General features: G+C 36.7%; 1 protein-coding gene and 1 non-coding gene across 2 annotated transcripts in view; one reads left to right on the forward strand and one right to left on the reverse strand.

Moving 5' to 3' along the window:
• Positions 1-13910, reverse strand: part of IL1RAPL1 (interleukin 1 receptor accessory protein like 1) — a 674106-nt gene that overhangs the window by 455439 nt on the left and 204757 nt on the right. The gene's annotated exons all lie outside the window — the stretch shown is intronic.
• On the forward strand, positions 4939-5010 carry TRNAY-AUA (transfer RNA tyrosine (anticodon AUA)). Its single transcript has one exon. It is a non-coding gene; the product is annotated as a tRNA-Tyr (tRNA).

Raw genomic sequence — 13910 nt, forward strand, 5'->3', positions numbered from 1 at the left:
TCTGTGGGGAGTGAATGTCCTCCATTTAGCCTCTCCTGTTTTTCAAAGTACACACGTATTTCAGAGCTAGAGTAAATTAGAGTACCATTTCTGAATACATACGGAAGAATAAAATGTATCATGATTTCAATCAGTAATGATAAAATAATAAATACTTTCTTAGTTGCTATTGCCTACTCTATGTGCTAAGGGTGTTAGACTGACTGTTGTACACATTTCTGCCACTCATCTATTAAACAATATGCAGAAACTCAATAAATTAAACACAATACTTTATAGATTCATATTTGTAGTTCACTTACTACCTAATTCCAATAATGCTAGAAATCACATTCTGTTTTCTTCAGTTTAAACTGACAGTAATTACTATGAGTGATCCCATTGACTTTAAGAGTTTACCCTTGACATTTTATTTCAGTTTTACGAAATGATGATTGACTGTCAAAGTATTTCCAAGATTTTTTTAATTCACAATGAACAGATCATTTTTCCTGACTTCGAAAAAGAAAATCAACCTGATTTAATGAAAATGCTAGCCAATCTCCACAATAATAAAAAGTGCATTCAAATGTCCTCAATGTTGTCTTTATCATTATTACATGAATAGCAGTAGAGTGGCGGTGGCAGCATCCATGGATAGGTGTGTCCCTGTATGTGTGTAGAAATCATTTCTTTAACAGGTAAATGGTCAAATTTCAATTTTCCTGTTTAGCATCTGGGTTTTACAATATGGGCTCTGGGGTTAGACAGGCCTGGGCTCAAATTATGTTTCATCACTTACTACTTGTAGCAATTTAACTTTTTCGAAGTCTTTTGTCTGAATCTGGGATATTACAACAATTAAAGGACTCGCCCGTGATGGTTATTTTTGTATGACACTGTAGCTACACTATACCTATAGGTATTGCTTGGAAGGAATTTTGTGGATGTGATTAAAGTCCACATTTAACTTTAAGTGAGAGAGATTATTCTGGATAATCTGGGTGGGCATGATTCAATCAGGTAAAAGGCCTTAAAGAGCAGAGTTGAGGCTCCTCTGAGCCTCTACTCTATAGCACTCTGGGTACTACAGCTTCAGTTCATGTCCAAGAGTTCCAGCCTGCCCTTCTTAACTGCCTGCCCTATATATTCTAGATTTGTAAAGCCAAGTCTCCAAATTGTACAAGCCAATTCCCTGTAAAAAAAAAAATTCTTAATATATATTTCCTACAGCTTTGTTTTGCTTACCATAGCATTTTTATGAGGATGATAAGCATGGTGACTGGCATAAAGTATATGGAGTATGGCTAGTACTTAATACAAGTTAGCAAAAATAAAGAAGTACAGGTTATTGTCTCAGTTCATAGGTACCAGTTGTCAGTTTTCCTATATTAAAAGAGAATGGGATTAATGTAACAAATTTACCAAAAGGCATGAGTGTACCTAGAAATACTAACATAAAAATCTCCAGTCATCCACCAATTCTACTTTAGTTTTTCCTTCCGGAAAGACTTCTTCCATGCCATACTGGTTGATTTCAAGGGACTTATGAGAGAGGACTCACCTCTGGTGTCTCGACCTTTCAACTGTACTAGGTGTCAACAGTCTGGAAGGAGTTAAAAATTCAACATAGATGATACACTGCGTTTAGAATTAACTCTGCTTCCTTCTTTCCTTTCATTATCAGGAGGCTCAGAACCAAATATGGAACTCAATTCAGCAAGCATTTGCTTTAGCAATACTGTTTATAGCTAATAGATATAAACCAATCACCTTCATATCATGAGAAATGCTGGGCTGGAAGAAGCACAAGCTGGAATCAAGATTGCTGGGAGAAATATCAATAACCTCAGATATGCAGATAACATCACCCTTATGACAGAAAGTGAAGAAGAACTAATGAGCCTCTTGATGAATGTGAAAGAGGAGAGTGAAAAAGTTGGCTTAAAGCTCAACATTCAGAAAACTAAGATCATGGCATCCAGTCCCATCACTTCATGGCAAATAGATGGGGAAACAGTGGAAACAGTGGCTGACTTTATTTTCTTGGGCTCCAAAATCACTGTAGATGGTGATTGCAGCCATGAAATTAAAAGACGCTTACTCCTTGGAAGGAAAGTTATGACCAATCTAGACAGCATATTAAAAAACAGAGACATTACTTTGCCAACAAAGGTCCATCTAGTCAAGGTTATGGTTTTTCCAGTGGTCATGTATGGATGTAAGAGTTGGACTATAAGGAAAGCTGAGCACCAAAGAATTGATACTTTTGAACTGTGGTGTTGGAGAAGACTCTTGAGAGTCCCTTGGACTGCAAGGAGATCCAACCAGTCCATCCTAAAGGAGATCCAACCAGTCCATCCTAAAGGAGATCAGTCCTGGGTATTCATTGCAAGGACTGATGTTGAAGCTGAAACTCCAATACTTTGGCCACATGATGTAAAGAGCTGACTAATTTGAAAAGACCCTGATGCTGGGAGAGATTGAGGATAGGAGGAGAAGGGGACGACAGAGGATGAGATGGTTGGATGGCATCACCGACTCAATGGACATGGGTTTGGGTGGATTCTGGGAGTTGGTGATGGACAGGGAGGCCTGGTGTGCTGCAGTTCATGGGGTTGCAAAGAGTCGGACATGACTGAGCAACTGAACTGAAGCTTTCAGAAACTACATTACAAAACTATTTTCATTTCATAACCATTGGAATTAAGCTAGCCTTTTCAATAGACACCCTTCTTTGAAGAGAGAGCAAGCCCATAACATGGCTTAGGTTACAGTGATTCTAACCTTGTAGGTGATGTAAGATTCAAATTCACAAATTGCAAAAAGGATTCCCAATCCTGGGGCCTAGTGTTGGATACTTGGATTCAGTACATCTGAGTTGGCATCAGGAATTCATTTATTTACATGTGTCTTGTGTGCAGTCTTAGATAACAATTATGTGACTCAGACAGTAAAGAAGCTGCCTGCAATGCAGGAGAGCTGGGTTCAATCCCTGGGTTGGGAAGATCTCCTGGATAAAAGAATGGCTACCCACTCCAATGTTCTTGCCTGGAGAATTCCATGGACAGAGGAGACTGGTGGGCTACAGTCTATGGGGTTGCAAAGAGTCAGACAGGACTGAGCAACTAACACTTTCACTTTCAATTTCTGCTGGACAGAGCAAAGAACCCAGATAACAAATTTTTTAAAGCTAAAAAAAAAGTTAAAAAATAAGCAATGGAGGAAGGGGACTGATTGCAGAATAAAGATTCATGTCATCAAAACTGCTATCTATAGGAAGATAATACAAGAGTTCTTGAATCTTATAGCATTTTTAAGGAAATAAGTTGGAGATTCTCCAGGTAGAAGGTGTAAGGTTTATACTGATCTTATACAGACTAATCTCCAAATAGTTCCTGGCCAGAGAAATAAAGCCTTAAAAGAAATCAATGAAATTCCCAAATAATACAATTCTCAACAAACTTTTCTATAAAAGTTTGAAGAGTGTAAGGGTTATCATTATTAGAACAGCCACAGTTAAAGCTTATTTTATGTCAAATATCATATCTATAAACATTGGCTTAAAATTGTCAGTAGAGAAATTAACAACTGATAACCTGGTTTGTTGAAAACACTATTGTTACTACACAGAATGGAAGCTTTTGAGGGTGTTATATACTTCAAGTCCTTCGAATATAACACATGTAGTTGTCTTCATAATAAACATGACAAGATTATAATTCAACAGACAGAGCAGAATTAAAGCTGTTGTTGGTTTCTTTAATGTAGGGTTTAAAGTTAGCTACATTACTTCCCTATAGCTCTGATCGTAAAGAATCTGCCTGCAATGCAGGAGACCTGGGTTCAATCCCTGGGTCAGGAAGATCCCCTCGAGAAGGAAATCACAACCTACTCCAGTACTCTTGCCTGGAAAATTCCATGCACAGATGAGCCTGCTGGACTACAGTCCACGGGGTCGCAAAGAGTCAGACATGACTGAACGACTAACACTTTCGCTTCACATTAACTTGGAGGAAGCAAACAGAGACCTAGCACAAGAACATTTGGAGGCACATTTGTACTAGGATTGTAGAATTGATTACATTAAGGCTTCCACTGCTAAAGGAGAATGATAAATGGACTCACCTATATATTTTTATTTGTACTACATATTTATATTTGACCTACAGCCTAAATCTGTTTGTCCTACAATGAACCTCATCTGGTGTGTGTGTAATAGCAGAGAAAGTAAATAATAGTTCAAGGAGGGGATCCAAAATAAATAAAACATAAATAGTATTTTCAACAAATTCACAAGGCTGATATACATGCCATACTTTAACTTCATGAATGATAATTTTTAAAAAGTGTGGCAACAAAGCCACCTTAAAGTTCATAATAGCCAGAGTATGCCACGAACATTTAAATATTTTGATTGAATCTATGACTGTACTAGCCTTCACCTTGTTGTTGCTCAGGCGCTAAGTCGTGTGTGACTCTTTGCAATCCCATGGACTGCAGCATGCCAGGTTCCACTGTCCTTCAGTATCTTGTGGGGTTTGCTCAAATTCATGTCCACAGAGTCAAGGATGCTATCTAACCATCTTATCCTCTCCCTCCCCATTCTCGTTTTGCCTTCAATATTTCCCAGCATCAGGGTCTTTCCAGTGAGTCAGCTCTTCATATCAGGTAGCCAAAGTACTGGAGTTTCAGCTGCAGCATCAGTCCTTTCAAAGAATATTCAGGGTTGACTCCCTTTATGGTTGACTTGTTTGAGCTCCTTGCAGTCCAAGGACTCTCGAGAGTCTTCTCCTACACCATTATTCGAAAGCATCAATTCTCCAGTGCACAGCCATCTTTATGGTCCAACTCTCACATTTGTACATAACTACTGGAAAAACCATAGCTTTGACTATATGGACCTTTGTCAGCAAAGCAATGTCTTTGCTTTTTAACATGCTATCTATGTTTGTAACTCCCCTGGTGGCTCAGATGGTAAAGCATCTGTCTATAATGCAGGAGACCCAGGTTCGATCCCTGGGTTGGGGAGATCCCCTGGAGAAGGAAATGGCAACCTGCTCCGGTACTACTGCCTGGAAAATCCCATGGATGGAGTAGCCTGGTAGGCTACAGTCCATGGGGTTGCAAAGAGTCAGACATGACTGAGAGACTTCACTTTCACTTTCTAGGTTTGTAATCGTTTTCTTTCCAAGGAGCAAGTGTCTTTTAATTTCACGGCTGCAGTCACCATCTGCAGTGATTTTGGAGCCCACAAAAATAAAGTCTGTCACTGTTTCCACTTTCTTCCCTTCTATTTGCCAGGAAGTGATGGGACCAGATGCCATGAATTTAGTTTTTTGAATGTTAAATTCTAAGCTAGCTTTTTCAGTCTTCTCTTTCACCTTTATCAAGAGGCTCTTCAGTTCCTCTTCACGTTCTGCCATTAGGATGGTATCATCTGCATATCTGAGACTGTTGATGTTTCTCCTGGCAATCTTGATTCCTGCTTGTGATTCATCCAGTCTGGAATTTCACATAATGTACTCTGCATAGCAATTAAATAAGACAGGTGACCATACACAGTCTTAACGTACTCCTTTCCCAATTTGGAACCAGTCCATTGTATCATGGCCAGTTCTAACTGTTGCTTCTTGACCCACATACAGGTTTCTCAGGAGACAGGTTAGGTGGTCTAATATTTCCATTACTTGAAGAATTTTCCACGGTTTGCTGTGATCCACATAGTCAAAGGCTTTAATGTAGTCAGTGAAGCAGAAGTAGATATTTTTCTGTAATTCCCTTGCTTTCTCTATGATTCAGCATATGTTGGTAATTTGATCTTTGGTTTCTCTGCATTTTCTAAACCCAGCATGTACATGTGGAAGTTCTTGGTTCATGCACTGCTGAAGCCTAGCTTGAAGGATTTTGAGCATAACCTTACTAGCATGTGAAATGAGTGCAACTGTCCTCAACTGTGTTGGGACATTCTTTGGCACTGCCATTCTTTGGGATTGAAATGAAAACTGACCTTTTCCAGTCCTGTGGCCACTGTTGAGTTTTCCAAATTTGCTGACATATTGAATGCAACACTTTAACAGCATTATCTTTTAGGATTTCAAATAGCTCAGTTGGAATTCCATCACCTCCACTAGCTCTGTATAGAATTCTCCAGCTTCAGCTGCAAAGAATATAATCAATCTGATTTTGGTACTGAGCATCTGGTGATATCCATGTGTAGAGTCATCGTGTGTTGTTGGTGGAAAGGGGTGTTTGCTATGATGAGTGTATTCTCTTGACAAAACTCTGCTAGCCTTTGCCCTGCTTCATTTTGTACACCACAGTCAAACTGGCCTGTTACTCCAGATATCTTTTGACTTCCTATTTTTACATTACAATCCCCTATGATGAAAAGGACATCTTTTATGGTGTTAGTTCTGGAAGGTTTTGTAGATCTTCATAGATCAACTTCAGTTTCTTTGGCATTAGTGGTTGGGGCATAGACTTGGATTGCTGTGATGTTGAATGGTTTACCTTGGAAATGAGCCAAGATCATTTTGTCATTTTTGAGACTGCACCTCAGTACTGCATTTGGGACTCTTTTGTTGACTATGAGGACTACTCCATTTCTTCTAAGGGATTTTTGCCCATAGTAGTAGAGATAATGGTCATCTGAACTAAATTCACCCATTGCCGTCCATTTTAGTTCACTGATTCCTAAGATGTCGGTGTTTACTCTTGTCATCTCCTACGTGATCACATCCAATTTACCTTGACTTATGGACCTAACATTCCAGGTTCCTATGCAACATTGTTCTTTACAGCATTGGACTTTACTTTCACCATCAGACATCCACAACTCTGTTGTTTCCACTTTGGCCCAGCTGCTTCATTCTTTCTGGAGCTATTTGTAACTGCCCTCCACTCTTCCCCAGTAGCATATTGGACACCTTCTGACCTGGGGCACTCATCTTCCAGTGTCATATCTTTCTGTCATTCCATACTGTTCATGAGGTTCTTATAGCAAGAATACTGGAGTGGTTTGCCATTCCCTCCTCCAGTGGACTATGTTTTGTCAGAACCCTTCACTATGACCCATTCATCTTGGGTGGCCCTGCACAGTATGTCTCATAGCTTCATTGAGTTACACAAGCCCATCTGCCATGACAAGGCTGTGATCCATGAAGGTGTGGCTTTCACTACTAAGCACAATTCTTTGATATAAATGTCTTTTTCCTGATTAAACTGCCATCAAACTGGCCAACACACAAACCAAAACCAAATCCTCCCAGATTCGATCAGAGACTGCTCTATTTATATAGCTAGGCATTTATATCACACATAAAATTTAATTAGTAGTAATAATTTTCAAACCTGCTATCATGGGGACCTCAGATATTATTTTTAGTAATTCTTATTTATAATAACATTTTACAAAATAATAAAATTAATGCACTAATATTTTTGTATCCTAAAATCACTTGCTGCTTTAGTCAATAAGGAACACTTGTGATCTGATTCTTACTGTTGAATTCTCATTGAATTTACTACTTCTCAACTGTTTAATTATAATTTCTTTGATGTATATTCAACAAAATTTATAGTTTTTCTTGTCAACAAAAAAGGTTTTCTCAAGATAATGTCTGTCATTGAATGATATTCTTAATGCCTAAATATGCAACCTACACATATCCAGAATGAAGCATGATATGGCTAGGTAATAGAATAATTATTCCAAAAGTTATGGGACAGGATCTTTAGTGTTAATCAACAGAAATAGCATTTTTAGTGAAGGATTCAATATTTTTGCTAACCTATGGCATATTTCACCTGGACTAATTTTTTAAAGGATCAAAACTAAAGAAATGGACAAAAAATGAGTGAATTCATTAAGAATGACAAAATGAGTGGACTAGATTTAAATAATGGGATAAAGAAAGAAAGGAAATAAAGATGAAAGTAAAGAAAGAAAGGAAATAAAGATGAAAGTAAAGAAAGAAAGGAAAATAAGGGAAAAATGAGAGGACAACAAAATAAATGAAGTAGAAGTGAATTAAGTGCTAGTGAATGTAATGGACAAGGTAAACTGCAAAGCCTTCACAGGAATTGCTCCCCCACCCACTGTTTGCAGCCACTCAAAGCAAGCAGGATGGAACTTGGGTGTGCCATAAAAAGGGATTGAGGGAGCCTCATATTTTGAAGTAAAGGAGACGTGGACTGACAGAAAAATCATGACTGTCATAGGGGAAATAAGAGAGAACTCAATCTTTATTGATACAAATGACTGTTTCTTGATTGACTATGTCAGCATGGTTAGTGCCTTTGGCAAGAGCAACCTTATTTGCCTGCCAAGTAGCTAAGAAGAAATTTTCCAGTGACTTCTCAGTAACTATTTTAGTGTCTGTCTGTCTGTCTTTCTTATTTTAAGAAGTTTTAGAAAAAGCCCATGTCAGAAAACTCTGACAGTAGTTAGCTATATCCTTGATTAATTAAACATTTGGTTCTGGCAACTATTAAGCTATGGAGGCTCATCAAATTTAAGATGAACCAATTAGCATTTAAGATAGCATAAAAATAAAAGTGCTTTGAAGATACAATGCAAGTAATGGCATAATGTACTTTCTTAAGTGATTACATCTTCCCCCAGAGTTGGTAAAGAATGACACACAGTTTTTATTCAGAAGGAAATTAGTCAAAGAGACAGTTATCTATTTTTCATATGGAAAGTAATATAAGCAAAATGAAGAAAAACAAAAGGATGCATAAATAGACACTGAAATGAATTCAGATTACACATAAATTATAGCTATATTAATGTTAGGAAACTGGCAACCCTGAAAACAATCACAGAATGAAATATTTTTTTAACAAACTAATGGTGAAAAGAATTCTCTAAAAAATAAATAATTGCTATGTAGCTGCTACATGCAAGAATATTAATTACTGTCAACACCTATTCTTCCCTCAAATGTCTCATAAAGTTTAAGGAAGTAGCAACTCTTAATGAGAAAAATAAACTTAAATGGTGCTTTAAAGATGTTGAAATTGTTGAATGGATATAACATGAGTTAAACTAGAAATGTCTACAGACTTAGGAGTGAAAAAAAATAAACAAGACAAAAATAGACAAACAAGAAAAGCCAACATGAACCTCAAAAGATGCTTTGTTAGTGTTATTCTATATGTGACCCAGTGTTATTCTATATTTGATGATGTATGCCTAAACTATTTCTTCATATATTTTCCACATAGTTTTCTATTAAGTGTCATTACCAAAACTATAGAAAGATGTTATTGCTTAAAAAGACAACTTCACATTGTGAATATGAAAAAGAAAAAAAATGCTTCAAAAATTGCTCAATTGTGGTCTCTAGTACTAAGACAGTGAAAGATGTATGAAATAATTGATGAGACACAAGAGTACATTAAAGAGTATCTATGAAAGGGAAAACTATGAATTCTCATGTGTGATCAATGAATATTGGAAATCATAAGTACAACAAAATAAAAATTATGGTAACAAAAATAGAGAGTATTGCAAATATGCTCATTTATATCATTTTTTTCCATTTATTTTTATTAGTTGGAGGCTAATTACTTTACAATATTGTAGTGGTTTTTGCCATACATTGACATGAATCAGCCATGGATTTACATGTGTTCCCCATCCTGAACCCCCCTCCCACCTCCCTCTCTACCCGACCCCTCTACATGCCATATATGAGTGATATCATATGATAAATGAACTGATTTACAAAATAGAAACAGACTCACAGATTTCAATAACAAACTTATAGTTACCACAGGAGAAATGTCTGGGGAATGGATAAATTGGGAGCTTGGGATTAACATACACACACCACTATACATAAAATAGATAACCAACAAGGACTGTATAGCACAGGCAACTATACTCAATATTCTGTAATGGCCTATACAGGAAATGAATCTGAAAGAGAATGGGTATATGCTGCGCTCCTGAAACTGACACAACATTGCAAATCAACTATACTCCAATACATTTTTTTTTTAAACTAAAGGTAGAGTTATTGTTTAAAACAAAAAAAAGTTTAGAAATTGCATTAACAAATCACTGGAACCTGTGTCTTGATAAAGACCAGATCTCAAAGGGAAACCAGATGAAGACTAAGTAGAAAAATGAAAGATTTTATATTTGAGGAGAGATATTATTCAACATATGGATGACTCTTAAAAATGGGGCATAGAGAATTATGTTACTGTGACAGGTAAATAGAGGCATAAGGGAATCTGAGAGTGAGAATCACATAATTCTGAAAGAGTAAATGACAAAATATCTGTTGTTAATAAGAAATGTTAAGAAACATCCGGTTTAAACGGTCTTTTAATGCATACACAAAATCCTACATTAAACAGTGATCAAAGTAGAGGAAATTCTACATTTAACGGACATATCAATTGTAAATAACGTAAAAGCCTCCAAGGTTTTCCCAAAACATATGAAAAAAACTTGAAACTATGGACTTCCCTATCAAGGTACTTAGTTTAGCTTTAAACATGGGGAACTCATCAAAATGACTCACATTATCAGTATTATGTTGTCTCTCATGTCCTTTGAGTCAGCATACCTGGAATATTGATGGTTCTGCTGTTTAAAAGTATAAATATTTCCCAAACCTTATTACAACCAGATTTTATTTTTCTTTTTGGCTGTGGTGGGTCTTCATTGCTATGCATGAGCTTTCTCTAGTTGTAGTGAGTGGGAGCAACTCTTCCTTGCAGTGCACAGGCTTCTCCTTGTGGTGGCTTTTCTTGTTGCAGAGCACAGGCTCTAGGCGCACAGGTTTCAGAAGTTGTGGTGCATGGGCTTAGCTGCTCTGTAGCATATGGTATCTTCCTGGACCGGGAATTGAACCCATGTCCCCTGCACTGGCAGATGGACTCCTATCCACTTTATCACCAGAGAAGTTCACAACTAGATGTCATTTCTAAATGGGGTATTATGAGTATTTCCAATCACTGGGAATTCATGGATGCTGTTTATGGCCAGTCTGTTTCACCCATCAATTGTAAGCTTTTGGAGGACCAGGAATTTATACTAGTGCTTCCTTCTTTCAATGGACAGTAGTGAAAATTTCATTTGGCATTTTTCTCAAAATTTTCATGAATGAATGCATAAAAGTGGAGATATTTCTACTAAAATGAACGAGCTTTAAGTCTTACATTAAACTATGTGATTTAATTTTATCAAATTATGGAGGTTGTAATGAGAAAAACACACTGTTTAGTTCATCAAATTTAATATTCTCATGTAAGAAGTACCTTATATACAGGTAAACGGTAAATTCAGAAATTTTGAGTGGACTGTTATTTATGTTAATAATAAATATAATGAAACTTGTTATCTACAATCTATACAATATATTAAAAGACAGTTTCTATAAAAGTTAAATATAGTAAAGATTAGGGTGGGGTGGGGTGATTTGCAAAGTTTACTTAGATGTTCGACAATTGGCAGTCTTCAGATCTACCTAGATAGGGATTACAGGAAAAAAAATCAGAATATATCACAAGAAGAGACATCTAATGTAGGGCTCTAGATCAGAACTAAGAAGAACTGCAGTCTATAAACAAGGCAAAAGTAGCAGAAATAGGGACTAGTGACCACTGAGCTATTGACTTGCCATACCTCACCTCTGAGGCACTACAATCCCTATTTAGAGTTTAAGTAAGAGAGATTTGGGCATGAGTGGTGGAGAAAGTAACTTTGGCTGGGACTGGAACCCTGTTCTGGAAAGGTCATTCAATGTAAAGTCCCATTAACCTAGATATGGGGTTAGGAGATAGAGACACAAGACTGACAAACTCGCCTGTCTTCTGTGTCCTTATTTCTACTGTCTTTTCCCCAAACTACTCCATAACCTGAACCTATATACCTTTTGAAATAACAACAGCAGCAGTAATAAATGTTTTATCTGTACCTGTGCACTCTCCTCATGTTTTACCTAAATATGTGTGTATATGTATAACATAGTATCACTTAACATTAATTTTCTACAAATGGTGGTGGTGGTTTAGTTGTTAAATTGTGTCGGACTCTTGTGACCCCATGGACTGTGTAGCCTGCCAGGCTCCTCTGTTCATGGGATTTCCCAGGCAAGAATACCGGAGTAGGTTGCCATTTCCCTCTCCAGGGGATCATCCCAACCCAGGAATTGAACCCAGGTCTCTAGCCTTGCAGGCAGACTCTTTACTGACTGAGCTACAAGGGAAGCACAGCTTAGTTATATTTTCAAAATGAATTTGGAGATGTCTTGAGATCAAGTCACAAAGAACAATCACTGAGACAGAATACAAAGAGAAATAATAGATGTCATTATCAGATGGGCAGTTCTAACATACGGAAACTGGAAATTAAAAGACTTCAATGACTATAGCTTGTGGTAAGAATGGTGTTTATGGTTGGCAGTGTACCATAACCCCAGAAGACCTGAATTTTTCTTTTAGAAACCTGAAATGTACTTTTAAATCGGTCTTTGAGCTCTTTAGAATTTTCACAGGTTAGAAAACATTTCATTAGTGAACTGAGACACAGGAACTTAAGCAATAAGACACAAACAAACTTAAATGGAAATTGAGGCTTAATGAAGCATAGTCCAAATACAGTATAAAATAAGCATTTAAATGAAAGTTAATCAACAAAATGACGATCGTTTTTCTAAGGATGAAAGAAGTAAAGTTAAAGTTTCTGCGTTTATTTAGTTTAGAGTCATACGCCTATCTCAAGCCTGTCTAAAGGGATTTCAGTAAAGAGACACAATACAAGCAGTTACCCTCCTTAAGGCACTAGTTAGATTAGATGTTGAGAGGAACCAATTCAGGAACCTCATTACATTTACCTTATACAGAAATAGTTGCACAAAACAGCTTTAGAAAAACAAAGGTAAATATACATGCTTAATTTTAACAGTACAACGTGGCAAAGTCTTTTTTGACAAAAGGTAACTGATTGAACCTAATAACACACATTTCAAAATGGATTGTCTGAAATATAAGGGAATGTCCAACATTTCGCTATATTTTTGGAAATTGATTTTTTATCTTATAAGTTCACATACAAACGCTGTTTATTCAACAAGCACTGAACAATTTTTCCTCTGAGCAAATTATCAAAATGGTTAAAAAGTAAACTGCATACTTTGCATCCTGATTTATTTAACCAAATGCACAAAGCAATGAAGAAAGTGGGAGGCAGATAAAATAGTGCCAAATAAAGTAGAGATATTCCTAAAAGATACAGCTATTAAGGATATCATTCATTAAAGAATGCCAGAATAAATCAGTCCTACTTACACTTTAATTATCTATCCAAGCAACATGTGAATATTGAAAGTGAATTAATTAATATTCATAATTACTATGGCTATTAAACAAATCAAATGATAGAAATTTGTAAAAGTGCCCTTATTCAATACCAGTGTTATCTACAATATTAGTTAACAAGAGCTGCCTAGAGATTGGGGTTCCTTTCTCACCACATAAAACCAATTCTCCCATAATTTTTGGGCTGAAAATGGAGAATCCCCCAGTAAGAAAAAGCTGAGCTCTTGTTCCTAAATGGATACGAATTTAACTGGACTCTCAGCCTTTCTTTGCTCATCAACAAAATTGGCAGTTTCTTCAATGTTGCATTGCAATACTGCAAAAAGAAAAAAGAATTACTCTATCATCCATTCTTATTAAAAAAAAAATAAATGAGAAAAGAACAAGAGAAAGCTGGGGCTGAAAATGAAGTGTAACTGTGTTCAAACTTTTTCCAGAATTAATAAGTAATGATTGCAATGCTTGGCTTCATAAGCCAAACGTCATATTTTATGAAATGCAGCATGTCATCCAGAGGAAGCACTCAGCTGCATTAGATACAACGATTAGTAAGAGACTGTGTATAGTGGGCAGAATATCAATTCCTCCAA

Source organism: Dama dama, chromosome X (assembly GCF_033118175.1).
Source record: "Dama dama isolate Ldn47 chromosome X, ASM3311817v1, whole genome shotgun sequence".
Taxonomy (NCBI): domain Eukaryota; kingdom Metazoa; phylum Chordata; class Mammalia; order Artiodactyla; family Cervidae; genus Dama; species Dama dama.